Here is a 17,391-nt window from a genome sequence, read left to right on the forward strand (position 1 = left end):
GGGACCGCTTTGCCTTGCCGGGCTGTCTGTCACTAACCCTTGAGCGTGCGGTGCTGCTGGAGGATGGTGCCTGGAGAAACCAGCCGGGAGGGAGGGCAGAGGAAGTGGCACCTGGGGAACTGGAGGGTCTCCATTGCCCCCCGAAGTGCCCGGAGTGGGTAATGCTTCTAGAGGAGTGGGGGTGACCGGAGGGTGGAGGGGTATCTGGGATGGCTCCCTGGGGTGATTCCCTCGTGAGTGTCTGTGGAGGGAAATCCCTGTCACATCACCTTCCGGGATGTCCATTCTACTTCAATGCTAAGTTTAAGTACACAGTGCCCGATCCACACCCTCTGCGTGCAAGTGGATGAGGTCATCTACCCACTCCTCCAGGTCACCACAATCCACCCCTTCCCAGCCCATTTGCAACTTGATTGAAATGCCCCTAAATGCTCCACAAAGTAGCTGCACAGCCCAGGGCTCCAAGATGTCAAGAGGTTTGGCCAGGGTTGAGCTTAAAGGAGTGCACACACGTCACACACACGGACCCACCCCCACAGACACACGTCACACACACGGACCCACCCCCACAGACACATGTGCACACACACGGACCCACCCCCACAGACACACGTCACACACACGGACCCACCCCCACAGACACATGTACACACATGGACCGACCCACACAGACACATGTGCACACACAGACTGACCCACACAGACATGTGCACACACGGACCCACCCACACAGACACGTGCAGACATGGATCGACCCCCACAGACACATGTAACACACATGGACCCATCCACACAGACACATGTGCACACATGGACTGACCCACACAGACACATGGCATACACAGACCCACCCACACAGACACACGCACACATGGACCAACCCACACACACACACGTCACACACACGGACCCACCCACACAGACACGTGCACACATGGACTGACCCACACAGACACATCACACACACAGACCCACACACACAGACACGTGCACACACACGGACCCACCCACACAGACACATGTGCACACACAGACTGACCCACACAGACATGTGCACACACGGACCCACCCACACAGACACGTGCAGACATGGATCGACCCCCACAGACACATGTCACACACATGGACCCATCCACACAGACACATGTGCACACATGGACTGACCCACACAGACACATGGCATACACAGACCCACCCACACAGACACACGCACACATGGACCAATCCACACACACATGTCACACACACGGACCCACCCACACAGACACGTGCACACATGGACTGACCCACACAGACACATCACACACACAGACCCACACACACAGACACGTGCACACACACGGACCCACCCACACAGACACGTGCACACACAGACCCACCCACACAAACCCATGTGCACACATGGACCCACCCACGCAAACACACATACACACAAACACAAACACAAGCACTCACAAAATCACACACGTGCACACACTAGCTTATACACACGAGTACATGCCTGCATTCACCTGACAGCACACACACACATGCATACAGCAAACACACAAGCACACACCCATGCATGGCCATGTACACAAAGCAAATATCTGTAGGTAACTGACTACATAGGTGTGCACAAGAAAACACAAAAATACACATACACACTTGCAGTCATGCACACTTGCATGTATGCACAAGCATACACTCAAACATGCACACACAGGCAAGCAAACGCACGTGCAGGCACACATGGAGAGATGGGGCTCTTTGCTTGGAAATAATTTGTTCACTAATTAAATCACCCATCAGCTCCTTTGACAAGTGTGCCATGTGAGCCTCCTGCGTGCCAGGGTGAGTTCCGAGTGCTGAAGCTGACACAGGAAACAGCACCATCCCGGGAGCAACAGCCTTGAAGACTGCACGGCTTCCTTGTCTTGCCCTGGCCAGAGGCGGGGCCCTGGTTAGCACAGAGCTTTCTCAGATGAAGTTCCAAAGTTTCCCCATAAAAGGAGTCACCCGGAGCTAGCGACGCCCACCACATCCTTCCAGGCCTGGCTCCCCTGGGCCAAAAGCAGTGGATTGGGCAGGCGGGGTCTGTGCAAGGGATGGGGTGCCCTCCCCATGCAGGGAAGGTGCTCTGCTCTTCCCACTCTGGGGCTCCGTTCCCAGAATCCAGCCTCGACCCCACTCCATGGAGCCCAACTATGCCCCTGACACCCTCCTGTTCAGCCTTTCACACTGCTGGGGGCTTGGTGGCTTTAGCAAGGCCTGTCCCTTCCAGGACCCCCCCCCCCCACCCCACCTGCATGCTAGGGTTTACTTCAGCCTCATCTGGGAAGGGAACATCCCTTGGGAGGTCCCTGGAGTATACAGGAAAAGAAGAAGAGGGAAACTGAGGCTGACACTGCTGTGATTGGCCCATGGGTCCTGAGTTGGAAGATGACAAATAAATCTCTCCTGAGGGTCTGGATTCTGCTTCCCCAGCCATGACCACGTGGCTCAGGAGCAGGGGTGGGGGGCACCCAGCAGGATAGGGATCCTCACTGTCTGGGGACTGAGGGCTGGGAAGCCCGCCGAGCACTCAGGGTGCCCCGCCCTGCCTGGAGAGAGGGTGGCCGGCAGTGCCTGTCTCTGGCAGGGGTCAGGCCACCCGTTGCATTTGCCTTTAGTTGACAGCCTTGTGAAAAGGTTATGAGTTCAAAGTTACATTCCTTATCACATTTTTAAGATTGCGTGAGGACTCAGAACTGCACCTGGACTAGTGACACTCGGCATTCCGTCCCATCATTGCACAACCACAGTAGCTTTTATCTCCCTGCTGGCCTTTTATTAGGTGCGGCCACGGGCTCTTTGATTTCTCATTCACCAATGACGTCTGTAGTAACGATGACACGCTTTCGAATGCCAATTTGTTGACTGAAGTACTAGCCACAGGTTTTTTGTTGTTGTTGTTCACACCCAGAGAATGTGGCCTGGCAATCTGCTCCTGGTGGGCGTTATGATGCAATGATGCTATATGGTAGGTGTGCTCCAGGAATGATACACTCATAGGGCAGCGTTTATGAGCCTCCTGTAAAAACCCACAGAGACAAACAGCTAAGAAACAAACATGTGGAAGAAAGATGTCAAGCATTCTTGCCTTTAATATATAAAGAGTTCTCAGAATAAATAAGAAAAGCATTTCCCTACTGGGGGTCCATCTTTTGATTTTGCCCATGCCAATAAGTCTGTGGCTCCTTCATTTGTAATAGCTCCTAGGAACCAACCCCTCCTGCCCTTAGCCCAGATGATTTGGGTGTGCTGACATACATTCTTCACCTTTAGAGATTAAACATGACATAAACCTGGCAACGAAGGGCTTCCCTGGGACAGTGGTTGGAACTACCAGGGAAAAGATACGCTCTTTCTGTAGACTGTGAGCTGGTAAGATGTTGGCTACCTGTCTCAGTCTGGTTTGTGCAGCTATAACAAAATATCACAGTCTGAGTAATCTGTGATGAGCTGTGATGTATTGGCTCATGACTCCAGCGGCTGGGAAGTCCAAGAGCAGGGCCTTCTTGCTGTGGCTTCCCAAGGTGGAAGGCAGAAGAGCAAGACAGAATGAGAAAGTGAGAGACTAACACACACACACACACACACACACACACAGAGAGAGAGAGAGAGAGAGAGGAGAGAGAGAGAGAGAGAGAGAGAGAGAGCGCAAGTACAAGATAGGGCCACCTTGTCCTTTTATAAGGAATGCACTCTTGAGATAATGGCATTAACTGCCCTCATCCCACTGGTGAGGGTCGTGCCCCAAGCACCTCCCATTAGGCCCCACCCCCCAACACCGCTTTGCCGGGGATCAAGCTTCCAGCACGTGAACTTTAGGGGACACTTTAAAACCACAGCGCCATCTTTGCTCCAAACTGGAATGAGCCTGCCTGAGAATGAAGCCAAGGCAGGGAGTGGAAGCAGAACTGAGGGATGTGGTGAAGAAAAGGAACAGACAGACATCATGTGAGCCTGGGGCTAGCACAGCCTGAAGCCTGTAGGATCCTGAGCCCTTTATTTGTGTGAACCACCAACTTTCCTTCCAGCTGGAACCAGATTCAGTTGCATTTCTGCCCCTCACAACAAAGGGAGTCTTGACAGAGACCCACTAATAGAAAATGGGGCAGAACATAAGAACTGATACTCAAAAGAAACACAAATGGCCAATGAACATGAAAAGAAGAATCACTTTCCATAAGGAAATCCAAGAATTACACATTACAGTAAATGCATGCTATTACGGATTGAACTGTGTCCCCCAACTGAAAGATATGTTAGTCCCAACCCCCAGTACCTAAGAACATGGCCTTATTTGGAAATAGGGTCGTTGCAGCTGTCATTAGAAGGAGACCACACTGGAGGAGGCTGGACCCTAAACAGAATGACTGGCGTCCTTATAAGAAGAGGTGAGGGAGGCCCCGGGAAAAGCTGGACCATCTGAAGACAATAGTAGAGACTGGATGAGGGTCTGTAAGCCAAGGACTGACAGGGGACCCTGAGAACCTCCAGAAGCTGGAAGAGGCATGAAAGGCATCTCCCCAGGAGCCTGAAGAGGGAGCGTGGCCTTGCCCACACCTTGATTTCAGACGTCTGTCTCTAGAACTGTGCAGGATGCATCTCTGTTGTTTGGAGTCGCCTAGTTTTTAATGCTTTGTTATGGCCGCCCTAGGAAACTAACACAGATATTATTTTCCACTTCTGAACTTAGCACAATATTTTTAAAATGAAAATTCTTAAATGCTGGCACCGTGTAAGGTCAGGGGTGCCCCAGCAGTTTGGCAGCATACGGATCAAAGGCTTTAAGACACTTTATCCTCTTTAACTTGGTAATTCCATCTTTAAGGCTTTATCCTAAGGAAAAATTTCATATAGGAATTTAGAGTTTTAGAAAAGATGCTCACAATAACATTGTGTACAGTAACATGTAGAAACAACAAATGTCTTCAAATAAAACTGTTAAATAAATGGGAATGTTATATGCTAAACATGAGATATTAGATATTCAGAATAATGTATTTAAATTATATATGATACATGGAATCCTCTTTCTATAAACAGAAAAACAGGATGTAAGACTGTTCGTATGGGGTACAATCCAGAGTTTTTAAAAAAAGTTTTACAACATATATTTAACTAGAAAAAATCCACCAAAATATTGAATGATGAAATCCGAGTGGTAGAATTATGGATTATCTTAACTTTATTATTTCTTATATATTAATATTATTTTCATATGTTTTTATAATAGTCATATATTCCATTTTATCATCAGGAAAAAAAGTTTTAAGATTCCAAATCCCGAATGTGCACTAACTTTTGCTTGAAACTAATGTAAAGAAACAAAGTCACTGAAAATCCAAGATGTAACATCATGCCCAACAAAGGCCAATAAACCTGGTGCGTATCTACCATCACCGAGTATCACTCCGCTCGTGAGGGTTGTGCCCCTGTGACCCAGCCCAAGACCCCATCTCCCAACACCACCATGTTGGGGATCCAGCTTCCAACACATGAACTTTGCACGACACTTTCAAACCATAGCCATCTTTGCTATGAACTGGACTATTTTAAAAATATATATTTATAAAATATAAATTTGGTAGCACAGGTCCAATTATGGGACATGACTGGGCACGGTGGCTCACACCTGCAATCTCAGTACTTTAGGAGGCCGGAGCAGGTGGATCATTGGAGATCAGGAGTTCGAGACCAGCCTATCCACTATGGCAAAACCCCGTCTCTACCACAAATACAAAAACTAGCCAGGATTGGTGGCATGGCCTGTAATCCAGCACTTTGGGAGGCTGAGGCAGGAGAATCGCTTGAACTTGGGAAGCAGAGGTTGAAGTGAGCCGAGACTGTGCCAGGCCAGCTGGGCAACAAGAGTGAAAAGGGCAACAAGAGCAAAACTCCACCTCAAAAAAAAAAAAAAAAAAAAAAAGGAAAAAGAAAAAGGCCGGGCACAGTGGCTCACGCCTGTAATCCCAGCTTGTATTCTGGGAGGCCAAGGTGGGCGGATCACCTAAGGTCAGGAGCTTGAGACCAGCCTGGCCAACATGGTGAAACCCTGTCTCTACTAAAAATACAAAATTAGCCGGATGTGGTGGCGCATACCTGTAATACCAGCTACTCGGGAGGCTGAGGCAGGAGAGTCACTTGAACCGGGGAGACAGACGTTGCAGTGAGCTGAGATCGCACCACTGCACTCCAGCCTGGGCAACAAGAGCCAAGCTCCGTCTCAAGGTAAAAAAAAGTCAACTTCCCCCCCCAAAACAATTAGGGGACACAGTGTTTCTAAGTGATCTCGAGGGGCAAAGCAAACACAGTCTTTTTCTAAAACCCTCCAGGACGCGGCGCGGCCACGGAGTCTCCCCCACCGGCGCTCAGGAAGCAGCGATGCTTCTGTCCGCGGACCCGCCTTCCTCCGCCCTCCGCTGCTGCATTTCCCCTGCCGCCTGCGGACGCGGAGTGTGGAGGGACACCCACACCCGGGGAGGTGGGGAGGTTGGCTCCAGGTCACCGCGGGTTGGGGGCAGGCTCAGGCAAGAAGCTGGGCTTCTGCAGCTGCCACCAGGTCACTTCGAGCGGCTCACCGGGCAGACCCGGGGACAGGGAGCGGCCCCTTCCCTGAGGGCATGAAGGGCAGAGGCCCGGGCCAGGCCCCCGAGGTACCCGAGCTGCGAGACGCGCTCCCTGCCCAGTGGTCCTGCGAGGCGTGTTGGGCCAGGCCTGCGTGCCTCATGTCGCCCTCCCCAGGCCTGAAGCCTGGGCGCGCGGGGCTGGCGGGGAGTTCGGCCGGGGAAGGAAGGTGGGCGCCCCCGGGCAGGACCCCCGGGCTGTGCCAGGCTCCGGCTCCCCCGTAGCCCCGGGACGCTCCGGGCAGCCCAGCCTTTCTTCCATGGAGGCTGCGAGAGGCTCGGAACCCCCAGGCCTCCCTCCGCGCGGGACCTTTGCGGAGCTGGCCGTGGAGCCTGCGCCCTTTGGGCAGAGCTCCCCTGGGGGAACCGCGGGAACATGGCAGCCGCCACAGCCCACGGCCAGCGCAGGGGGCCGCTGCGCCTGCCCACAACCCCTCAGCCGGGCGCCGTGACCCCACCGCGTCCAATCAGGCTCGCAGCTGGCAGTCACATGGTCCAGCGGCGGCCAATCAGGGTGGGGCTCGTGCCCACCCACTGGGCATCACATGACTCACAGTGGCCAATCAGGTCCATGCTCCCGCGTGCACCTGCCCCTGGCCCGGACCTAGGGGCTGGGAAGCTCTCGGCGGGCAGCCTGGCTGGGGCCAGCTTCTGCTGTGCGGCTCTCCAAGGCCGGCCACCGCCTCTCTGGGTCTCATCCAGCAGCTCCCGGTGATCACTGACCCCCACACCCTTCCAGGGAGGAACAGTGTCCCCCACCAAATCAGCGCCTGCAGCGCAGTCAGGAGTCCTGACAGTGACCCCAAGAAGGACGTTTCCCCTCCGTCAGCAGTGGCTGAGGCCCTTGGGTTCTGCCCCAGCAAGTCCCCAGAGAGGGGCAGAGCTGACCACAGCGTGGGACACACACACACACACACACACACACCCAGAACACACAAACACATCCCCCCCACACACTCCCCCAGTGCACACACATACACACGCAGATGCACACACACAGACATGCACAGCACCCCAACACACACACACACACTGTCCCCAGTGTGCACACACAGCACCTTCAGTGCACACACAAACACACAAACACAGACACGCACAGAAATAAAGACACACAGCACCCCCAGTGCACACACACAGCACCCTCAGTGCACACAGACACACACACTGCCCCTGGTGCACACAGACACACACACATAGACACACACAGAGACACAGACACACAGCACACACACATACAGACACACAGCAAGCCTAGTGCACAAACACAAAGAGACATACACACAGACCCACATGCAGACACACAACACACCACCCTTGGCACACATAGACCCACACACAGACACCACCCTGGCACACAGACACACCAACACAAACACACCACCCCTAGCAAGCACATACACACACCACCCCTGGTGCACACACAGACACACACCACCCCCGGTACACAGGTCTGTCCACCACCAAGTGTGTGGCAGTGCAGGCCCACATCTGAGGAAGACGCACTCCTGGGCTGGAGGGGCACTGGCTGTGTTTGGCTGCTGGTATCTGGCAGGAGAATGTGCTCACTTGTTTAGGTGTGATTAGAGTAGGAGAAAGTAACGGGTGGCTGTCAACGTCCCAACCCCTGCCCTGACCCTCCTGCAGCTGGTGGTGTTCCTGCGGTTGAGCTGGGCCCAAGCCTGATCAGGAGGAGCAGCCTTGCTCAGAAGCACCTGTGTTCCTGGTTCTGGGCCCTTTTAGCAGATGCCTGAAGTGCCAGGGTATCAGGGCAGCAGCAGGACCCGTCATCAGGCTGGGGTGGGGGAGAGCATAGCTCCCACTGGGAGAATGTGTCAGGTTCACGGGAGGCACTCAGAATGGAGGGAACGAGGTGGTGGGGATGAGAAAGCTGAAGTGTCTCTTGAGAACTCGGAGATCCTGGGGGCACCTGGTGTAGCCCTCGCAGATGTGGCGCCCAGGCAGGGCTGCAGGTGGGGTGCCAAGGCCCACCCCACTGCCAGCCTCTTGTGCTAGGCTTCCCTCCGTGCCAGAGGGGGCTTGGGTTTCTAAGGACAGGGCAGGGAGTGACTGGGAGGGCCTTATGGTTCCTGCTGGACTCTTGGACCTGGCTTAAATTGTTTTATTGCAGTTTACATGAAATGTAAACCATAGTTTGGTGACATTAAGTGCACTGACACTGTTAGGGAATCATCATACCATCCATCTCCGAACTTTTCCCTCTTCCTAAACTGAAACTCTGACCCCGTTACACACTCACTCTCCAGCACCGGCAGAGGGTGAGCAGCTGGAACCGTGAAGGTGTCCACGCTTTTAGAGCCAGTCCCTCTCCCAGAAGGGGCCAGGGACAGGGCAGGATGGCTGGGCAGTTCGGGAGAGTCTTCCCCTCTGGTCACATCCTCCCCATGCTGTTGGGAGGGCGTGGCCCCTAGGTGAGGACTGCTTCGACCCTTCCAGTGCAGCCTGCAGGAGGCCCACACCGAGGCCGCCGGGGGGGCTTCTGCTCCTGGGCTGGAGCGGCTCCTGATCCTCTCCCCCACCTTCTCTTACCTGGTTTGGAGGCAGCAGATGGGTGAGCAGCCAGTCTAGAGCAGAGTTCAGACGTCAGGTCCTGGCCGTCACCACAGCAGCCTTGAGGGACACGTGCCTGTCCTATCCCCAACTCCTCGGCATTCTCTATGAGTGGGGGAACCCGGAGGGGTCCCCAGAGATGGCAGATGGCGAGCAGGCGTTGTCAGGGTGAGTCTGGTCTGGGGCCCAAGATGAAGGCAGGGTGAGGAGCCTGGGCGGACCATGTCCCCTGCTGTGTGGCTCCCACACCTCTGCCCCACCCAGCTGCCCCTTCTCCCAGAGGCCTCTTACCAGCCTCACATCTGAGCTGGTGTCTCCCCTTCTGGGCAGGCTCCTCCCCACCCTCCCTCGACCCACGGCCCCTGCAAGATGTGCCCGCGCAGCTCATGCCTCAGAGCAGCCCGGCCCGCCCTCGCCGTTATTTCCAGGGAGCCCCCCCAGGGCGCGCACCCTGGGCCTTAGCGTCATCTCCGTGCCCTGCCCTCCCCGATGCTGGTGTTGGTGGAATCGAGTCTCCCCAAAACTCACATTCCTTATTTGGAAATAGGACCTTCGTAGAGAGAATCAGTTAAACGGAGATGAAGTCAGACTAGACTTGAGTGGCCCCTCACTCCAACGGCTGTCGTGGTAAGGAGGCCATGGGAAGACGTGGAGACGGAGGGACAGCGACTGGAAAGAGGGGTCTACAAGCCACCGGGAGCCAGGAGAGGCGTGGGATGAGTGCTTCCCACAGCCTGCAGGGCGCTCAGCCCTCCAACACGCATTTGGGCGTCTAGTTTCCAGAAATGGGAGGGAATAAGTCGCCATGGTTTTAAGCCCCCCAGTTTGCATTTCAGCAGCCATAGGAAGCCAGGACGGGACTGAATTCAATGTTGATTTAATCTGAGTTTTATTTTTAACTGTATGGTACATAGCATCTCCTGTTTCTTTCTAAGCCAATCAAGCCCGGTTTAAAAAGAAGAAAAAGCACCCAGAAGAGCAGCACTTGGCCAGCTGAGGAGTGCAGGGGCAAGGACAGCAGCAGGGTGTCTGCGCTGGAGCCCACCCCGAGGCTGCCCACGTGCGCCTCACACCCGCGTCAGGATGCTGGGACCGCACACTGTCCATGAAGAAACGAAGGCAGGGTGTGGTGGCTCATGTCTGTCTTCCCAGCACTTTGGGAGGTGGGCGGATTACCTGAGGTCAAGAGTTCGAGACCAGCCTGGCCAACATAGCAAAACTCTGTCTCTACTAAAAATACAAAAATTAGCTGGGTGTGCTGGTACATGCCTGTAAGCCACTGTACTCCAACCTGGGTGACAGAGTATGACCGTCTCTCAGAAGAAAAAAGAAAAAAGAAACGGAGGCCCAGGCTGGTGACGCCACTGCCAGGGGTGCCCAGCAGGGACAGTTGGAGCTGGGCTATGAGCCGGGTAGAGGAGTCCAAAGCCCACTTCTTCCCATGCCCTGTGCTGTCCAGCCCTGGGCCTGTGAGCCAATTCCAGCCGCCAGCCCTTGTTCCAGGATCAGCCTGGCATCTCCGTGGGATTTGTCAGGCATGGACTGAGTGAGAACCTTCCCCGTGGACGCAGACTGCTCCAGGAGAGGGAATGATGAAGTGGGCAGGGACACCCAGGCCTCCATTCTCCCTCTAAGTGCCGGAGCCTCTGCTGGATTCCACGTTACAGATCATGTCACATCCTCCATTCTATGAAATCTCACCTCTGCTGTTGGGACATCACCCCTGGAAACCCAGGGCAGCCCGTCCCACCAGCTACACACCTACACGCTGGTTCTGAGGAAACTGAAGCAAACCCAGCTGGTTTGAGAAGCTGAGACTCCCGTGGTTCCAGTCCTGTGGGCCCAGGTTCTGAACCTTCTTACTGATTTCGAATCTGCTGTTCATTTGTGCAAAGAAGAATCTAGAAACTTTCTTCCAGGCCTCGGGGAGACCCAGAAAGTCCAGGCCCTGAGGAAGAGCTGGTTGGACCTTCTTCCTGGTCCAGCTGGCCCCAAGAGGCTCTGCCCGATTGCAGACTGCCAGCTTGTGGTCAGTAGTTTTGAAATGAGCTGTTTCACAAGAAAGCCATACTTATTTTCCCCAGCACACTTTTGTTCTTTCTGGCTTAACAGGGACCGCAGTGGAAATGCCAGCATGACAGCGGTGTGCTGATGCCACCAGCCTGTCCCCATCACGGCATCCCTGTGTCACTCTAGAGTCCTCTGTCATCTTCATGAGCCGATCCCAGTGACGTCTGTACTTGCTCATGCCACACACAGCCCATGTGTTTGCCTCCTAAACAAACGATACCACCCAAAACCACAAGAGCCAGGTCAGAAAGAATGACACCTTTGCGGGCTGCACTGCAGGGGCTGTGGCGATACCTAAGGCCCTGCGTTCTGCTCGAAGTCAGGGACTTCCATGTTGCCTTGGCAACCCAGGGACTCAGCTCCCTAGTCTGTAGCTCGCAGACCCTGCCTGGCAGCCGGGCCGTGGGTCCCAGGAGGCATCTGGGGCCCTCTGCCTGTGGCCTCCAGAGACCCCTCCTTCTCAGGCAGTGCTGGCCTGTGGGCACCCGGCCGGGCATCCAGTCTCAATGCCAGTGGCTCTCAGCCAACCAGCCTGCCTTAAAACAAGGCACCTGCAGTGTGGAGAAATGGTCCATCGAGGGGCAAATGTCCGCATGACACTGGGGCAGCGAGAGAGGCCGGGCTGCAGTCTCGGGCTGAGCTGTGGGGTCTGTTTCCACGGGGCCTCCAGTTTGCATGATGACGAGAAGAGGGTCCCTCGACACTGCCATGCGTGCGGGGCTGCTGGGTAGGGATGCCGAACATTGCCACGGCGGAACCCTAGGAGGACAGCTTCAGCTACGGTTCTGCCTGGCATTTGGTGATCTGGCGAGACACTTCCCACCTAAAGCTGGACAAGGCAGGACGCCTCATCCTGTGTTAATTACAGGTGGGTGAGAAAACTCCAGCTCTGAGGAGCATTTCCAGTGCTTTCTGTTTTCATCTTCACATGCTCACTTTCTTGATTTTCTATGGAACTTTTTCTACTAATCTTTATACTTAGAAAAAAACCTGCTTTATGAGAAAAGAGCAGCTGTGGAGGGAGCATTTCATCTTGTTCCCACAGATGCAGCTGAAATGGACAGAGACCCATCTGGAAGCCTCAGCAAGAGCCAGTGTCTCCTCAGCCCGCACCCCAAGAACCTGCCCCCAGATGGGGGTCCTCTCCTCTCCCCCATGGTCTGTGCTTGGCCTCCCTGGGCTGTGAGATGCACAAGTGAAAGCCTCAACCTCGAGCCACTGGGACCTTCCACCCACAGGCCCTGCACTCCTTCCTGCCGCCCGCTTCCTGTCCCAGCTCCTTCCTCCTCAGTCCTGCTCCAACAACCCGAGTCCCTGCCTCCCTTTCCCCGTCATCCTTGCCTGGCGGTACCCAACGCCTGAAGCTGGGACAGACCACGCCTGTTCCGTGTGCACCCCGGGCAGAAAGGCAGGCGCTGGGCGGCGGACCTCAGATGCTCGTTCATGGCGCTGAGTGCTCCCACCGGGCTTCTTCCCAATCCTGGCTTCTGATCTTTCCCTTCTGCTGGGAACCTCTGCTCAGCACTCAGAGAGGGAAGCTGTGGGTGCTCCCTCCTGCCCGTGCCCCCGCTGGGCCTCACCTCTTCCCTCTCCTGGAGCAGTTGGTGTCCTCAGCGCAGGTTTGTGCTCAGTCCACGCCTGGCAAATCCCACGGAGCTGCCCAGAAGCAGCTCCTTCCAGACCGCTTTCCTGCCAGCAGACTTCCACCACCCGGATTTCTTTTCTTACTGCTTTATTGTCTCCGTAACGGGAACGGGCGGTCCTTGAGAGAAGGTGCCTTGGGTCCCTCCCACTGCGCCCACAACCTTCACACACCACCTGACACACAGCAGGGCCTCCCGAGCCTTTGTGTACATCTAGAGGACGACTCTGAACTCACTCTCACATGGCACCATCTCACCTCTCTCTGGGGACCCGTCCCTTCCCATGGTGACCTTTGAAGCATGTCTGTCTGTCACCATGTCCGGGCACAGTCTGGCCATGCTCACCCATGTCCACTTGCTGACTCATGGCAGCTAGCACACTTCTTGCAAATGACAGAAACTCACACATTTGTTTGAATGAGTAAATAGTAACCAAAAAGGAAAAAAAAAAGTGTTTACTGTGCTCTGCGCCAGCAGCCAGCAGGTCACCTGGCAACACTGAGCCGCCACTCAGACCTCTCCACCTCCCGGGAGCCGCACTCTGTGTGGCCCTGGCAGGGTGCCCAGGATAAAGGGCACGGCTAGCACCTGCGGCCCGCTCTGGTCCCCAGTGCTGGTCCCCCAAGTCTGATGAGGCTGCAGCATCCCAGAGGCTTCTGCTCCACCTCTGGGGACCTTTGCTCCATTTGCAGACATGGTCTCCTTCTACCTGCAGTGGGGGGTTTGCTCCAGCGCTGCCTGCTCAGCACAGCGTGGACCCCAGCCAGGCTGTCCATGGTGCTCTTCCTGAGTGAGCATCTCCCACCCTCGGACAACCCAGGGCTCTGTTGGGGCCTGGCTGACTTGCACTGGGTCTGGCCCCCTCCTGCACCCCCCTTCCCTGCCCTCCAACTTCAGCATATGGGTCAGGGATGCAGACACCCAAAGGCCTCTTGGGTCCTCATCCTTGATCTCCGCCACATCCCTGTTTAAGTATCAAGAAAACTCATTGGCTACATGAATAATTCCTCACTAACAGCAGTGGCAGAAACTGGAACCAGAAACCCTAGAGGGCTGGAATGGGGAGGGCCAGCTGGCTCGTGAACAGGCAAGTTTCTGCTGGGGCCAGCGTAAAAGCCCAGCTGGTCCCAGTTCTGCTCTGCAGACCTGAAGCCGCCCCCCCAATCCTAACACCGTACCCTAGTTACATCCCCAGGTCCCTGCGCCTTTGCTTCCTGTTGGGAGGCGAGGGTGAGCTGCGTTTTGCCAGCTTTCATAATCCATTTAAGCAGCCTTGATCTCGGCCACGGCCTTGCTTAACTATGAGGAAAACGCATTGGCCTGTGCCTGGCCTGCAAGTGGGTGCTGTCTGAGACGGGGAGGGGCCCTGGGGGCAGTGAGACCCACACAGCTGCGGCAGCTGGGAGCTGGGGTAGGAGGCAACAGAGGCCACGCCCTCGGGGTGGATGCTGGGACTGGGCAGTCTCTGGTTTGACCTGTTCACCACGGTTCCTGAGTTAACCTGTAGACAACTGTGCCATTCCCCGAGGGTAGAGGGGACTGGGGGCTTTTCTCCCACCTGCCCTTCCCAGGCCAGGGCTGTGACTTCCTGACCTGGCGCACACATGTCTGTCTGTCAGGGTCTCCAGATACAATGGGGCAGAATGACCAAGGTGGCCCCCACGTCCCTCAGGACACTGCTGCACTGGTTCATCTGATTTTCTGGCACCCAAAGCCACTAGGCTGAAGCCAAAGGAAAAAAAGGACAAAATCACCTGAAGCAGCCAGGAGGACAGAGAGGGGCACCACAGAGCTGAGGGGGTCAGGGGACAGCCTGACTCACTCGTGGCTGCACGGAGAGATTCCTTCCTCAGGGAGGGCGGCGCTGGGGCCAGCTGGGCACCCATGCCTTTGTAAAAATGCTGCCCCACGCTCCAGTCTCTGCGTTTATGGATTTAGGAGTTTTATGACATGCCCGTGGCCAGCGCTAGAACTATGAATATTAAAGGGACCCATTTCCTGTTGTGGTTTCGAGTCTTGAGGCCCAAGACACAAGATGAACTCCAGAAACACAGAAATCATGACAGGCTGAAGAAATTCCGCATGGAAAGGAAAACCAACTTACTGTTTCCCACAAATCTGTAATAATATGCAAAAAAATAATAATCAAGTGCCATTCCTGCAGACTTTGGGAGCACGTCTTCCATCACGCTCAGAGAGGAGCTCCTCCAGTCATTTGCTCGCATCCTTGGCCTCACGCTGCGTCTCTTTCCCCATGTGATAAAAGCATGGGAGACCAGAAAATGGAAAAGCAATCAAAGCTTCTGAAAGGAAACAGCCTCTGGAGGTCAAGGACACAAAGAACTACCAAAGACACTGGGTGGCCGAGGCCCGGCAGGTTGGAGCACAGACTTAGTGATGAGGGGGCCAGGGGTTCCCCACTGGGAGAGAGGACAGCCGTTCCAAGCTTGGCCTCTCCCTCTGCACTTCCTGCCTTTCTCTGCAGAGCGAGCTCCTCGACCACCAGGCAGGGGAAGGAAAAACAGGATGGCCACGGTTGGCACAGGGCTGTGCCGGGTTTTGGAAGCTAGGACTGGGTCGGGGTGAAAGGTCAAGTGCACCTGAATTTGGGGACCTGTTCTGCCGAAGCATTTTTGTCTGCAGTTTTTATTTGGTGCTGATGAAATGTTTCCAAACAGCCAGCCAGGTGTTTGCAAATACCTAAGACCTTTTGGAAGACTCTGGCTAGGGTGGGAGGGGTGGGGAAGCCTGGCCTCATCCACGGGACTGAATGGTGCGTAGGATCAGGGGCCTGCTTTCTCCCCCAACCCGCCTTTGATCTTTATTTGAGACAGGGTCTTGTTCTGCTGCTCAGGCTGGGGTACAGGGGTACAGGGGTGCAATGACAGCTCACTGCAGCCTCAACCCCCCAGCCAAGCCAATCTCCCAGCTCAGGCTCCCAAGTAGCTGCCCCACAGGCATACGCCACCACGCCTGGCTACTTAAAAAATATTTTCTAGAGAGGTAAGGTCTCATGCTGTTGTCCAAGCCGGTCTCAAACTCCCGAGCTCAAGTGATCCCTTCTGCCTCAGCCTCCCAAAGCACTGGGATCACAGGCAGGAGCCACCGTCCAGCCCTGCTTCTGCTTACTTCCCCTCGGAGCAGATTAACAGGGTGCTGGGACCCCAGAAGGGAGAAGAGCCCCTGTAAACTCTTTAGCTGAAAGGAACTAAAAATATTCCCCCGTATTCGTGTTGTATAAACCCGGGACAAAGAAAAAGCAATTCGAATGATTAAGGAAAACTTGGGGACTCTCCATTTCTTTGAAAGCCTTTCAAAACCAACTGATTTCCAGATAACCTCCGTGTGCGCACACGCGCGCGTGTGTAAGAGTGTGTGTGTGTGTGTGTGTGTGTGTGTCTGTGTGTGGCGGGGGCGGGCGACTGGGAAATCTGTGGTCAGCTCATCCCAGATCCTCCGGGTCCTCCTCCCAGGCGTCCGCCAAGGCAGGACAGTCTCCCGAGAAGGGCTCCAAGTTTTGTGCCAACTTCCCTGAATTCTCGCTCCCACTTCTGAGAAGTATTTAACACACAGAAACACGACCCTAGGCTCGATCCAGACTAATGCCCAAGTGGGTTCTCACGCTTAAAACGTATCTTCGCCCATACTCAGTGTCCCCTTGAGAAAAGGCCTTCTGTGCTGACGAGGCAGCGGCCGCGCGCAGAGAAGGGGCCCCGCGCCCCCCATCCCCTCCCCGTGCGCCCCATCCCCCGCCCCGCGTGCCCCATCCCCCGCCCTGCGCGCCCCTATCCCCTGCCCCCCACTTCCCCGTCCCGCGTCCCCCCACCCCCTCCCCGCGCCCCCACCCCCTCCCCGAGCGCCCCATCCCCTACCCGCGTTCCCATCCCCTGCCCGCGCCCCCCATCCCCTGCCCGCGCCCCTCATCCCCTCCCCGCGCGCCCCATCCCCTCCCCGCGCCCCCATGCGTCCCCCCATCCCCTGTCCGCGCCCCCATCCCCTCCCCGCGCCCCCATCCCCTCCCCGCGCCCCATCCCCTGCCCGCGCCCCTCATCCCCTCCCCGCGCGCCCATCCCCTCCCCGCGCCCCCATGCGTCCCCCCATCCCCTGCCCGCGCCCCCCATCCCCTGCCCGCGCCCCCATCCCCTCCCCGCGCGCCCCATGCGTCCCCCCCATCCCCTGCCCGCGTCCCCCCATCCCCTCCCCGCGCGCCCCATCCCCTCCCCGCCCCCTCTCCGGGCGGCCCGGCTCCATCACCGCCCTCGGGGCCGCCAGTGCCGCCGAGGTCGGGGCCGGGCCGGCTGCGGGCGGGAGGCTCCTTGGGGCGCGGCGGGGGCTTCCCGAGCGGCTGGCCGCGCTTCCTGGGGTTTCAAGTTTCGAACTTGCCGAACATCTGAGATTTTAACAGCAAAAGCGGCCGGCGTCCCCGCGGGAAGGCGTCCCGGGCCCCCGCACGTCCG

Source organism: Saimiri boliviensis, chromosome 18 (genome assembly GCF_048565385.1).
Source record: "Saimiri boliviensis isolate mSaiBol1 chromosome 18, mSaiBol1.pri, whole genome shotgun sequence".
Classification (NCBI taxonomy): Eukaryota; Metazoa; Chordata; class Mammalia; order Primates; family Cebidae; genus Saimiri; species Saimiri boliviensis.